Genomic DNA, 13,062 nt, shown 5'->3' on the forward strand with positions numbered 1-13,062 from the left:
ATCTAGTGGGAAAAGCAGATGTGCATATGTACCCATAGTCATATGCAAATAACCATGGGGGATACCCCAAACTGCTTTGTTATACCAAAGATATCGAAAGTGAAAAGATGGATTCACCTGTCCATCTTCTTGATTATAACATCTGAAGCCAACGTCTATTAGAGTCCTGGTATAACGTCTTAGGAAATACAGAAAGACATGTCAACCTCTCTCTTAACAGCGTAGGAAACATCAGTTGATCCTAGATGAATTTACAAAGTACACTGCTATTATGTGGGTTTTTCTCTGGTGATGGTTGACAAATTCACAAGAAGACTTGTAAGCTTTTAAGGTGGCATGGAGGGTATTAAAAATGGCATTTGAGCCCATAGCTTTAATTCAGCATGTATAGCTGGTAACAAAAAATGTCCCTCTTTTGTTGCCTACTGATGGTCGATGTGCAGCTGCTTTAACCGTGCCTTTTTCACCTGGTCATTCAGAAACAAAGTTTAATGAATTATGTAATCCAGCTGCCCACAAATCATACCCAGAGTTTGATCATGTTCCGTGATGATGATTGTACTAGACAGCTCCTATAATGTAGTACTAGGAAAGGAAGCTTTCTCTCCATGCTTCAGAAGGCTTCTGTAATACCCTACCCCGGAGAAGCTTTTATCAATGTGCGAATGTTGCTCTTCTTATTTGAAGTTATGGATTTCCAGCTACAAAACACAGCAGTGTGCTCTGAAATCCCTGCATGGACAGAAGCTGCTAAAACAGACTCCAATCCTTCTGATGCAAAGCACTAGCTAGCTATGAGCGATTGTGGATAATCCCAGTAAAAAAACATAACATACAAAAGTGCCAGAAATTCTGACTAGATGTTCTGGAATTTTTACTGTGGGAAGAAGGAATACTTTTTCACTGGAAATCTCCCCATTACTGAAGGTCAGTTTCAACTGGCAAGATTAAGTAGCTGTTAGTGAATTTATCACTAGAGGGTCAGGAGACAATTTGTTAGTGTGGTAAGGTAAAGGTAAAGGTACCCCTGCCCGTACGGGCCAGTCGTGTCCGACTCTAGGGTTGTGCGCTCATCTCGCTTAAGAGGCCGGGGGCCAGCGCTGTCCGGAGACACTTCTGGGTCATGTGGCTGCTCTGGTGAGCCAGTACCAGCACAGCACACGGAAACGCCGTTTACCTTCCCGCTATAAAGTGGTACCTATTTATCTACTTGCACTTAAGGGTGCTTTCGAACTGCTAGGTGGGCAGGAGCTGGGACCGAAAGATGGGAGCTCACCCCGCCGCGGGGATTCAAACCGCCGACCATACGATCGGCAAGTCCTAGGCACTGAGGTTTTACCCACAGCGCCACCTGCGTCCCTCTATTAGTGTGGTACCAATATACTATAGCAGGGGTGGGAGACATGTGGCCCTCCATATTTTGCTGAACTACAACTCCCATCAACCCTGGCTGAGGTTGATGAGAGGTGGTGTTCCACAACATCTGGAGGTCTAAAAGCTAGCCACCCGTGGATCCGAATTTATGTACAGTGGTACCTCTCATTACGAACTTCTTAACCCGTGGTGCTACTTCCGGGTTAGTGGAGTGTTTGTAACCCAAGATGTTTGTAACCCGAGGTACCACTGTATCTATAAGCAATAGGTTTGTTACCATGGGAACAGAAGGTTGGACTAAATGGGCCTTTGACCTGACCCAGCAGGGCTCTTCTTATGCTCTTATGTAAAACAAGCTTATGCCAAAGTCTGGTCTACAGTTTCTTCAATCAGATTTTTCTAATAGCTGACTGGCATTAGTTCAAGGCCACAAGGAATCAAAGCAGAAGAAGCAAAAACAACCAGGAGTCTTTAGGCACCGTTAAAGACAACCTAGTTGTCTTTAAGGTGCCACAAGCCCAGGGCCGGCCCATGCCTGAAGCTAGGGTAGGCAGTCGCCTCAGGTGGCAAGCCAGAAGAGGCAGCATCAGGTGCTGCCAGAAGAGGCCTCAGCCAGCTGCCACCAGCACCATTGACACCCAAGGGGCAGCAGATGGAGGAGGAGAAGCCATTGCAGCCAGTTTACCAGCAGCACAAACAGCATCCCCCATAAAAGGATTAAAGTTTAAAGAATCAGTGTTTAGTCGGAAGTCAACAGCCTGTGTTTGTTTAAGTTGTTGCATTTCTATTTCTCCCCGCCACCCGTTTTTCTCTAGCTCCCCTGCAAATGCACTGAGGCAGTTGTCGGCCTCCTCCATCCTGACATATTTTAAGGGAGCTTCATTCTCCCCCACCTCCTTTTCATCTCCACATCCTTCTAATCCCCTTCCGCCTTAACTGTCTCCCCTCCCCATTTCTCCTTTCCAGATCCTTCTTGTCACATTCTGCCTTTCCTCTTTCCCTCTTCTCTAGTGCCAACGCCTACTCCATTCTTTTGCCAAAAAAGGCCCCTTCCATCACCCCCCTCAGACCCTCCAAGTGCCCCTATTTTCCAGGGACAGTCCTGGATTTACAGAAGCTGACCCAGTTTCTGATTTGATCCTAGAATGTCCCACTTTTCCTTAGGACATCCCTACTTTCATCAGAAAGCCATCCAAAGGCAGCCCTGTATAGTGGGGTTTTTTAAAAAATGTTTTAATATATGTTGGAATCCACCCATAGTGGCTGGGGCAACCCAGGCAGATGAGTGGGGTAAATAATAAAAATAAATAAATAAATAAATAAATAAATAAATAAATAAATATAATAATAATAATAATAATAATAATAATAATAATAATAATAATAACAACAACATGGATATGAATAGGGTGGCCCCATTTTCATTGGGAAAATGTTGGAGGGTATGCCCCCTTTCTTCCCAGCTTTAGTGTAAGAGGATTTCTGTGTGAGAGAGGAGGCAAAGGAAGCAAGTGACTCTTCCCTGTGTTAAGGGTCGTGTGTGTGCATGACTCTTCGCAAATTACAATTCTCAGGGTGCTGCCATTTTCTGATTCGCCTCAGGTGTGTCTTGACCTGGCCCTGTACAAGGCCCTGCCTCTCTGCTGAGCAATACATATCAACATGTCTACCCTCCTGGAAAGCAGCAGCAGAAGCTCTGTGCCATCTTCCAACAGCAACTTTGCTCTGACTATGCTTTTGCTTCTCTAAATAGAGCAGCAAGAGTCAAGAGTCCAGGGAGTGGACAAGCAACTATAGAGAAGAGAAAGCAATCAATCATTTTATTTGTATGCCACCTTTCCAAATTTATAAAAGCAAGCTCAACCCAGCTTACAACATACAAAAAATTACATGATTGCAAACATAAAAAGTAGCCATAAATAATAAAAAAACTCTAAAAAGTACACAACCAAATTGAAAAATTCCACATAAATCATAAGATCTGAAATAAAGATACAAAAAAATAATATTAATAACAGGACCCCTCCCCCACAACAAAACCCCCTAAGCAATACCTCAGGTCAGGAGTCAGTTCAGTAGCCTCAGCTTCTGCAGCCGGAGTCAGTCAGGGCCCCCCTCCCCCCCCCCCGGTGGGAAAAGGCCTACAAGGTAGGGAGCAGGTCTTCCAGGACTCACAGCACCTGTAGGCAATGAAAAGCTAAACATGACCCTGATTGAATTTGTCCACAGATGAGTTATCTGAGCTCCCCCCCTCCCACTTTTGCTTTTAATTTAAAGCCAAGTCTCTTGATCTAAGTTTTGCCTCTGCCACAAGCTCACTAATTGGCTTCAGGTCAGTCTCTCTGTCTAAGCAAAACCACCCTTGCCTCTCATCAGGATACGGGCTTATGGATAAGGGCTACTGAGCCTATGTATAGGAGGTACTTTCAACACCCTAAAGAACTATATAGATCTAATGATACTGTATGCTTTTCACATTTTCTGTTGACACAGGTAAGCAGGATACCTGGGAACCAGCTGCAGTACACTAGCAAGCAGGGGAGGCTGAGAGGAGCATTGTATTATTGCTGCACAGTATTTGTTTGGATCCCAACAAACTGCTTGGAGCCAACCTGAAATTTGCACGCTAGTTTCATACTTGCAACTTTCCTCTATGAAAGCACTGGAGAACAGCAATCTTAAGCAGAGCACCTGTGGCAGGAACAGACTGCTAGATGGTAAGTGCTTTCCCCTTGAGCCATTTTTCAACTGAAAATTACTCCTTTCCCCTCCTCAGGGTAAAATATATGGTGGGTGGGGAGTGAGGGGCAGGGTGCTTAGGCTGGTTTTTTCAGTGATGGGGAAAGGGTTAAGCAGCCAATTCTATCCACTGGCATTCGACTCAATAGTGCAGCCTCCCACAACTGCTTCTCACCACACATTGCCCCCAAAAGAACACAAAAGAGAGAGAGAAGAAAAGTACACATATTTGTGTGTATTGCAGACTTTGGGCCATAATGCAGCAGACTCTAAAGTGACTTGAGCTTTATGCAAATATTTTATCCTTTGGGGGCTGCGGTGAACAGTGTTCCTTGCAAAAATTAAATAAAATTCATTTCCTTTTAAAAATATATTTAAAAAACGAATAAAGGGTTTCCTCATTTATCTAAACAGCCAGAGAGACATCCCAGCCAGTGGTTTGATTGCTGGTTCAGAATGATTCAGCCTGCAGATGAAACACTGATAATCAGTGTCATTAGCAAATAACTACACTCTTGATAACAAAAACTCTCTTTTACAGGACACCAGGCCTGTAAAGAGCTTGTCTGAGGCCGGGGTGGGGGGGTGGGGGTGGGGGTGGGGAGAGAGTCTTGTTAGAATAAAGTTAGAAACTCAAACAACAATGTAAGTCCAGCCAGCTTAGCCTTCAGAGGCCCAGGGCAAATGTACCTGGCTCCCACCGCCGACTGCACATACACTTCTGATATTTGTAGGAATTAATTTGGCCTGTGTAAGAGGTGAATGGTATATGCAGTAGTTCATCAGTAGCTATGACAACTGTGGGATGTGTTTGCCACCCTATCCCTCCACCATAACAGCTGTTCATAGTAATCATGCATTCCAGCATCATTAGATTGGCATATAATCTATAAAACTCAGTGATACTATGACTGGACAATAAGAGTTCAGTCAAGCATAACAGAGCCATGCCATCCTTTAGTTTGAGTTAGACTAATCATTTAGAGCCCTGTCCACAATCTAGTTAAATTGAAATCCTTGGATTGAAGACAGATTTCCAGTGCTTATTGAGTAAGGCAAAGGCCCCTTAGAGCAAGTCCCATATTTACCTGCCCCACACTTGATGCCATAAATGATATCAGGTGTAGGGCAGGTGGCCATGGCTTTCCTAAAATAGTCTTACAGGACAATTGGGGAGGCCTGGTGGGATGGGTTAGACCCACAGGCTGGAGTTTCCCAATTCTGGCCTACTCGGAGGTTTCCTGGAAAGTTAGTTTCATTGCATTCGGTGGGGCTTGCTCCCAATTAAGTGGGTATTGTGGTGGCCTTAGTCCCACTGACAGTAACTGTCTTAATATGAAGTACTTTGGATTCTTGGTGGTTAGGAAGCTTGATGCCAAATGTATTTCACTTTAATGTAAATCACTTGGATAGTGTGTAAGTGGAGTGTATATTCTCTTCATTGTTTCATCTAACAGGTTTTGGCCTTTTATTCATAATAATGGTCATAACTTGGTAATTATCTTTTAAAGGATGTCTTGATGAGCAAAAACAAGTTGTAAAAGGCTGGAGTTGGATTTTTTTATTCCACAATCTGAATGCAAAGTCATGCAAGACATTTATTTTCTTTTTGGGTGGGGAACCACTGGTATTCTAAGTTTTCTACCTTTATTGATATGTCTGTGAGAGATTGCAACCTAAAGTTCAATGGAGGGCATTGCTCACTGAAGGGATGAAAGTGTGCTTCCATTTTTTAAATTCAGTGATATTAACTAAAGTGAGTTATGAAGATTTTATTAAGATCATTGGTGAGAAGTTTGAGTTTCAAGCTGAAAATTTGATGTAGTCTGTTACATCAGTCACCTACGAACCTAATTCTGTCTGCTTATGATACGTAAAGAGTTCTGGTAGATTTCATATTAAACTTCATCTCTACCATAAACCCACTGAGTGGCCTTACGGCAGGCAGCTCATTCTCTCCCAGCCTTCAGTGGCTGAAAACTCATGAAAGAGAGAAAAATATTCCATATTAAAAACACATCATAGACCTCTCACCTCTGCACTTTGATGACTTTAAAATGGGATTAACATTAAAAAAGATAAGAGGCAAGCCTCTTATAAACAAAACCCCAAAGGCTAATTACAAATATCCAAAAGTAATATATCCGAGAAAAATTCATACAACACTTAATGCAAAATAATGTAGCATACAATATAAAAAAGCAAAATGATAATAGTCATAGAATAGATAAGAGTATGAACATTTTTTGTGTTTTATGTTAATGTTACATATCACATTATTTTGCATTAAGTATATTTATGCTTTTTCATTTATATATTTCTTTTACTTATTTTTAACTAGCCCTTTGGCTTTCTCTTTTGTTTAGGTTTAAAAAGAAATAGATAAATTTATGGAAGATGATAAATCATTAAGTGAGTATTGGTCATAATGACTGTTTGGAGCTTCTAGGGTCAGGGCCAATAGTCCACTGAATACCAGGAACAACAAATTGGAGAGGACTGTTGCCTTTGTTTCCTGCTTCTGAGTTTCCCAGAAGCAGCTTACTGGTCATTGTGGGAAACAGAATGCTGGATTAGTTGGACTTTTGGTTTGATCTAGCAGGCCTTGTCTTATGTAGTACCTCAGTTCAGATCAGCAAGGGCAGGGCAGGGCAGGGAGTCAGGAAGATTTATTCATGCTCCTAGAAGAAGCAAGTGGAAACAAGCACCATGCAGCTGAGCTGAATTGAAGCAGTTATTTATCATTTCTGCTTTGTTCAGTATTTAGCATTTGTTCAATATATTTTTCTAACATTTATAAACATGTAAAGAAATTGTGATAATCGTATTGACTCTAGGACCTATAGATCATGCCAGTGGTGCAGCTGTTTCTCAACAGAAAATGTTGGTGTGAATCTGTTTCTTAACCATTGACTTCACATATGTTTATATAGTGGGGCATCGCTTCTGTAAACTGTACCATTGCCAACTGACCAGAAGAAACTATCTGTCCTTTGCCTTTAAACTGTTTCCTGTGCCTTTAGAGGCAGTTTAGTTGCAGGAATCAGCAGGGGAAGCTCTTATTGGCACGAAAACAAATATTAGCACCAGCAAGTGTCTGCATGTCAACCTGCTGTTAAAGGCACAAAAAACGGGGACTAGTTGTTTTTTTAAAGTTGGCAACCCTAGAAACCCTAACTGCCAGGATGAGTCCAGGGTTTTTTTTAAACCAACCCTGTTTTCCCAAGGCCACTGTGGATTCATAGCAGAGAAAGAGGTTGTAGGGTGGATAAGCGAAGAGAAAGAAGATATAGATACCAACGGCTGCTCTTACTGTATATTCCCGGTGTGTCCCTCTGACAGTGTCATGTGGAAAGGAAATTGTTCTATCAGTGACTGTGTTAGATTCATGACCCCACCACAACCTTGAATTGGCCTTTAGTTGTCGCTGATGGGAACTGAAGAACAGCTCCTGTCGACATGATTGCTGCTCTCCAATGAATCAGAACACGCAGGGCACAGAGCAGCACATTAAACTAGCAACAGAAATATATCACTGTACTTTTATATAGATGTATTGCTTTTGCCCAGGCATATAAATGATTGGGCTATCCACTCTCTTTTTTTTCCAAGGACTATAAATTAAAAATAAGCTAAGGATTTTGAAATTATGTTCTCTCTCTCTTGGCCTCTCTCTCTTAAAATCCAGATAGCTATTTCAAGTCTGCTGTAAAATATTCCTAGGCTTTCTCTGAGTACATGGATCTCTTGCTCCCCTCTTTTAAGTGGAAATCACCTCCTATAGTTCTTCACCTGCATTTTATGTTGTATTTATAGCATAGTAATATTAATATTAATCCTCAGCACTATTCAGTGCTTCAGAGTTTTCAAAGCGCTTCACACACATTATCTTGCTTGTCCATGCAATAACTCTGAAAGGCAGGTCACTCTTATCAGCCCCTTATTACGCATAGGTACGGAGGCTCGTTTCCTAAGGCCACCTAGTTTGTGAATAAAGGTAAAGGGACCCCTGACCGTTAGGTCCAGTCGTGGCCGACTCTGGGGTTGCGGCGCTCATCTCGCTTTATTGGCCGAGGGAGCCAGCGTACAGCTTCCGGGTCATGTGGCCAGCATGACTAAGCCACTTCTGGCAAACCAGAGCAGCGCACAGAAACGCCGTTTACCTTCTCGCTGGAGCGGTACCTATTTATCTACTTGCACTTTGGCATGCTTTCTTTTTTTTTTTAAATATTTTTATTAAGGATTTTCTTGTTTTACAGAAGTGTAGTGCCTCGTATTTTTTTCTTCTTCTTCCATGTAACGTTTTTACAAATCCGTTTCATTTGTTGAGGCATTAGGGGGAGAAGAAAACAGAAAGAAAAAAGAAAGGGGGGGTGGGGAGAGGGAGGATGGATGGGGGTGGGGTCGGGTGGCGGTGTTTCTATTATGTTTAATGTATGTAGAGTTTGGTGTCAGCATTGCTTGTGTTGTTCACTTGTGTTCCTTTGGTGGTGAGAGAGGTTGGGGTTGGCTTAGGGTGTGATTGTTTGCTTGTGATTGGCTGTGGTGATCTTTCATGTGTGAGTGAGGTGGGTGGGTGTTTTGGATCAGGTTAGCCATATTGATTTGTATGCTGTTGGTGGATTATTGTCATTGTCCTGTTGGGCTGTGTATGTGATAAAGGGGAGCCATACCGGGGTGAAGGCGTCTTCTTCTGTTTGTCCCCGTGTCAGTTTCAGTTTATTAGTTAATTTTTCTAGTAGGGCTGTTTCCCATACTATTTGGTACCATTGGTCCATGCTTACTCCTGACAGGTCTCTCCAGTATCTGGTTATGATGTTTCTGGTTGCTGAGAGCAGGTGGGTTATAAGTTCTTTGTGGTGTAAATGGGCATTGTTGTCTTGGAAGATGTTTAGTAGGGCCAATTCTGGGGTGATGTCTATTACTTGCTTAGTTATTTTACATATTTCTTGTATGGCTGTTGTCCAGAATAGTTGAATTTTGGGACACTCCCACCACATGTGGAGGTATGTGCCTGAGGAGGTGCACCCTCTCCAGCATTTTGGTGAGGTTCCTGGGTGTATTAGCGCTAGTTTCCTTGGTGTTAGGTACCACCTGTAGGTGAGTTTCAGTGTGAGTTCTTTTCTTTTTGTTGATATGGATTTAAAGGGGGGTTTAGACCACATTCTGGTCCATTGAGTGGGGTTAATCTCATAGCCTATGTCATTCTCCCATTGTTTTTTGATTGTGTCTAGGGGATTTGCGGGATTTTGGAGTAGTATTTTGTATATTGAGGATACCGTCCCTTTACCATTTCCCTTTGTTGTTAGGAGGAGGTTTTCGAAGGTTGTCAGGGGCCTAGTTGCTGCTGATTTTACTGTTGGGTTGTTTAAGAAGGCATGTAGTTGGTGTTGTGTTAACCAGGTCATTTGGGTGTCTTCTAGTTTGTCTTGTATTTCTTGTGTTGACAAGGGTTTGTTATTTTTATAAAAGTCTATTAGGCGATATAAGCCTTTGGTTCGCCAGGTTTTTGTCTGGAGGTTTTGTGCTGCATGGTAGAATAATGGGTGGTACGCCAGGGGGATTAGTGGGGATGGGGTTGGGGATAGTTTGCCTATTTGTGTTTTCCATGCTTTGAGCATGGTCTGTGTGTACCTGTTAAGTGTTGTGGGAATTTTCTTTAGTTTGTTTGGGAGGAGTGGGTATGTTGTGGTGCAGGTGTTTTCAATTGTATCCCTCTCTAGGTGTACCCATTGTTTTGTCTCATCTTCTAGTATATATGGGATTATATGGCGTATTTGGTTGGCATTGTAATATGCTTCTATGTTGGGGATTCCCCATCCTCCTTCTGAGGTGGGGAGGTGCAGGTATTTGGGGCTTATTCTTGGTTTTTTATGTGAGAAGATGAAAGAGTGTAGTTTTCTCTGCCAACTGCGAAGTTGGGTTGAGGGGATCCAGATTGGGAGGGTTTGGAATAGGTAGGTTAGTTTTGGGAGTGTGATCATTTTGATCATGGCTATTTTGTCTGAGAGAGTGAAATTCGTGTTATTCCATCTCTTTAGGTCTTTGTTAATTTGTTGCCACAGGGGCTTGTAGTTGTGGAGGTACAGTTTATTGAGGTTTCTGGTTATTTGTACCCCTAGGTATCTGAACTTGGTGTGGCAAAGTTTTATTTTGGTGACCTTCGTGAGTTCTTTTTGGGTGTGAGGAGGGGTGTTGAAGCACATTGCTTCTGACTTTGTAAAATTTACCTGTAGGCCCGACACCATTGCAAATGTGTTGAGTTCTCTGATTAGGGAGGTTGCTGTGCTTATGGGGTCTGGTGTTGTGACCATTAGGTCATCTGCAAAGAGCCCTAATTTATAGGTTCTGCCTTTTATTTCCACTCCCTTGATGTCTGTGGCTGCTCGGATGCGGATTGCTAAGGGTTCCAGAGCCAGGATAAATAAGAAGGGAGACAGTGGGCATCCTTGTTTCGTGCCTCTTTGGATAGCTATAGTATTAGAATCCATATTGTTAGTTCTGCATTTTGCTGAGGCTTGGGAGTATATTTGTTTGAGGATTTGTAGGAAGTTGGGGCCAAATTTCATGTTAGTTAGTACTGCTAATATGTATTTCCACTCCAAGCAATCAAAGGCTTTGAGGATGTCTAGGGACATAATTGTCAATGGGAGTTTGGTTGCCTTGCTGTGTTCGATCAGGTTCAGTAGTTTCCTGATGGGGTCTGTTATATTGCGGCCAGGGACAAAACCAGTCTGGTCTGGGGCTATTAACTTGTGTAGGAAGATTTTTAGGCGGTTGGCCAAGATTGATGTGAATATCTTGTAGTCTTGGTTTATTAATGAGATTGGACGGTATGATTCTACTTTGAGGCTGTCTTTTAGTGGTTTTGGGATGGAGACTATTTTGGAGTGGGTCCAGGTTTTGGGGATGGGGGCCCCTTTTATGATGTCGTTGAATAGGCGGGTCATGTAGGGCATCAAGGGTTCTTTGAATTTCCTATAGAATTCTGCTGTGAAGCCATCTGGGCCTGGGGCTTTGTGTGGTTTCAGGTTTTTGAGGACCGCATCTATTTCCTCTGGGGTGATAGGGCTGTCCATGAATTCCTGTTCCTCATCAGTTAGGGTAGGCATGGTCAGTCCTGCTAGAAATGTTCTGATTTCCTTCTCTGGTGGGTTATGGGAGGTGTATAGGTTGGAGTAGAATTCTGCAAATTCTGAGGTTATTTCTTCGGGGGAGAATGTTATGTTGCCGTCTTTTTTGGTGATGCAGTGTATTCTTGTTTTGAGTGCTTTTTTCCTACATCTATTTGCTAGTAATCTGGAGTTTTTCCCTCCATATTCGTAGAAACGTTGTTTAGAGTATAGAATGTTGATCATTGTTTTGTTAATTTCTAGGGAGTCTAGTTCTCTCCTTTTTTGTTCTATAAGTTTGAGGAGTTTTTTAGATCCTGTTTGTTTGTAGCGTGATGAGAGGGCTGTGATGTCTTGTTCTATTTTGCTAATTTTTGAGGAGGTTTGTTTTTTAAGGAATGTTTTCTCTTTTATGCAAGCTCCTCTGGTGACCGCTTTCATTGCGTCCCATAGGAGGGGGGTTGTTATATTGTTTACATCGTTTTCCTTGAAGTAGTTTTGGAGGGTTTTTGTGAGGCTCTCTCTAATTTGTTTGTTTGTAGTTAGGATGGGACTGAAGGACCATGATGGGGTGGTTTGTGTTCCTTCTCCTATTTTAACGATGACTTCTACTGGGGCGTGATCTGTGATTTTAATGTTACCTATGTTTGTTGATTCCACTGAGGGGATCAGACCCTGTGTGAGTAGAATGCTGTCCAGTCTGGACACTGTATCATGGCGTCCTGATTGGAATGTATGGCTGATGTCTCCCGGGTTTTGCTCACCCCAAATGTCGTACAGACCCCTGTTTTTTAGCATTTTTAGTAACTTGTAAGAGTTCCTAGTTGTTGGGGGTTTCCTTTGGAGGAAGGTTGCCCATGGGGTTGTGGGGTGGATATCTTTCAGGGATAAACCTTTCATATTTAGATTGAGGTCCCCTCCTAGGATTGCTTCCCCTTCAGAGAAGGAGAGGAATTTGTTTAGTGTCTTCTGGAAGAATTCTAATTGTTTCGTGTTTGGGGCATATATGGAGCCGATTGTCAGTTTGATTTTGCCATCTAGTGTCCCTTTAGCGAAAATGAATCTGCCTTTTTTGTCCTTGAGGACTGTTGTGGCAGTGAAGTTCAGGTCTCTACTGAGTATTATGGCTACACCACGAGCTTTCCCTGAGCCTTGTGCGACCCACTGTTGACTGAAGCGGGGGTCGCTCAGGAGTTTGCTGCCTTTGGGTGGGTTGTGTATTTCTTGTAGGAAGGTGATGTGTGGTTTCATGGTGTTTATGTATGAGGTGATGCGTTTTCTTTTGATGGGGTTTCCCAGCCCCCTCACATTTAATGTAATTGCTTTTAGGTTAGCCATCTTGCTTATCTATTATGTGGGGCGATTCCCTGCCAACCCGTTCGGGTTGTCTTGTGTCTCTCTCTTCGTGTTGTTTACAGAACCAGTGGGGTTGCGCTGACCTAGGGTGTGGTGGGTGGGGGGCTAGTGGGAGTAGAGTGAGATTTGGGTTAAAGAGTAGGGGGTAAGTTGTAGGGAGTTTCCTATATGTAGTCATATAGGTGTTTGTTTGGGGTATTTTGGGCCATCTGGCATTTAGCCGGTTGGTCCTAGGTCTCAGCTGGTGTGGAAGGCCATGTTCAAGGACAGGCCATCCCCCCTGTTGTCTACGATAGGGGGTGATCAGCGAGACAGTGTGAAGTGACTTTGTAACGTCGCTGTCAGGTATAAGGTTCGTAAGCAATGTTGCCAATGTTATAAGCAACATTGTTGGTGTGTTGGGGTGGGGATGTGGGTGCTGGTACGCTCTGGTGCCACCATATTGCTGGTTGGGTATCAGATTTTAGCCTGATTGTGGGTT

General features: G+C 42.9%; 1 long non-coding RNA gene across 1 annotated transcript in view; it reads left to right on the forward strand.

Moving 5' to 3' along the window:
* The first annotated feature begins 3,870 nt into the window (after positions 1–3,870).
* Positions 3,871–13,062, forward strand: part of LOC310851373 — a 32,835-nt gene continuing 23,643 nt past the window's right edge. Inside the window, exon 1 of the long non-coding RNA XR_014567729.1 lies at positions 3,871–4,091. This is a non-coding gene — a long non-coding RNA (uncharacterized lncRNA). The remainder of the gene's footprint in view (positions 4,092–13,062) is intronic.

Source organism: Podarcis gaigeae (genome assembly GCF_964106915.1).
Source record: "Podarcis gaigeae genome assembly, chromosome: 1".
NCBI lineage: Eukaryota > Metazoa > Chordata > Lepidosauria > Squamata > Lacertidae > Podarcis > Podarcis gaigeae.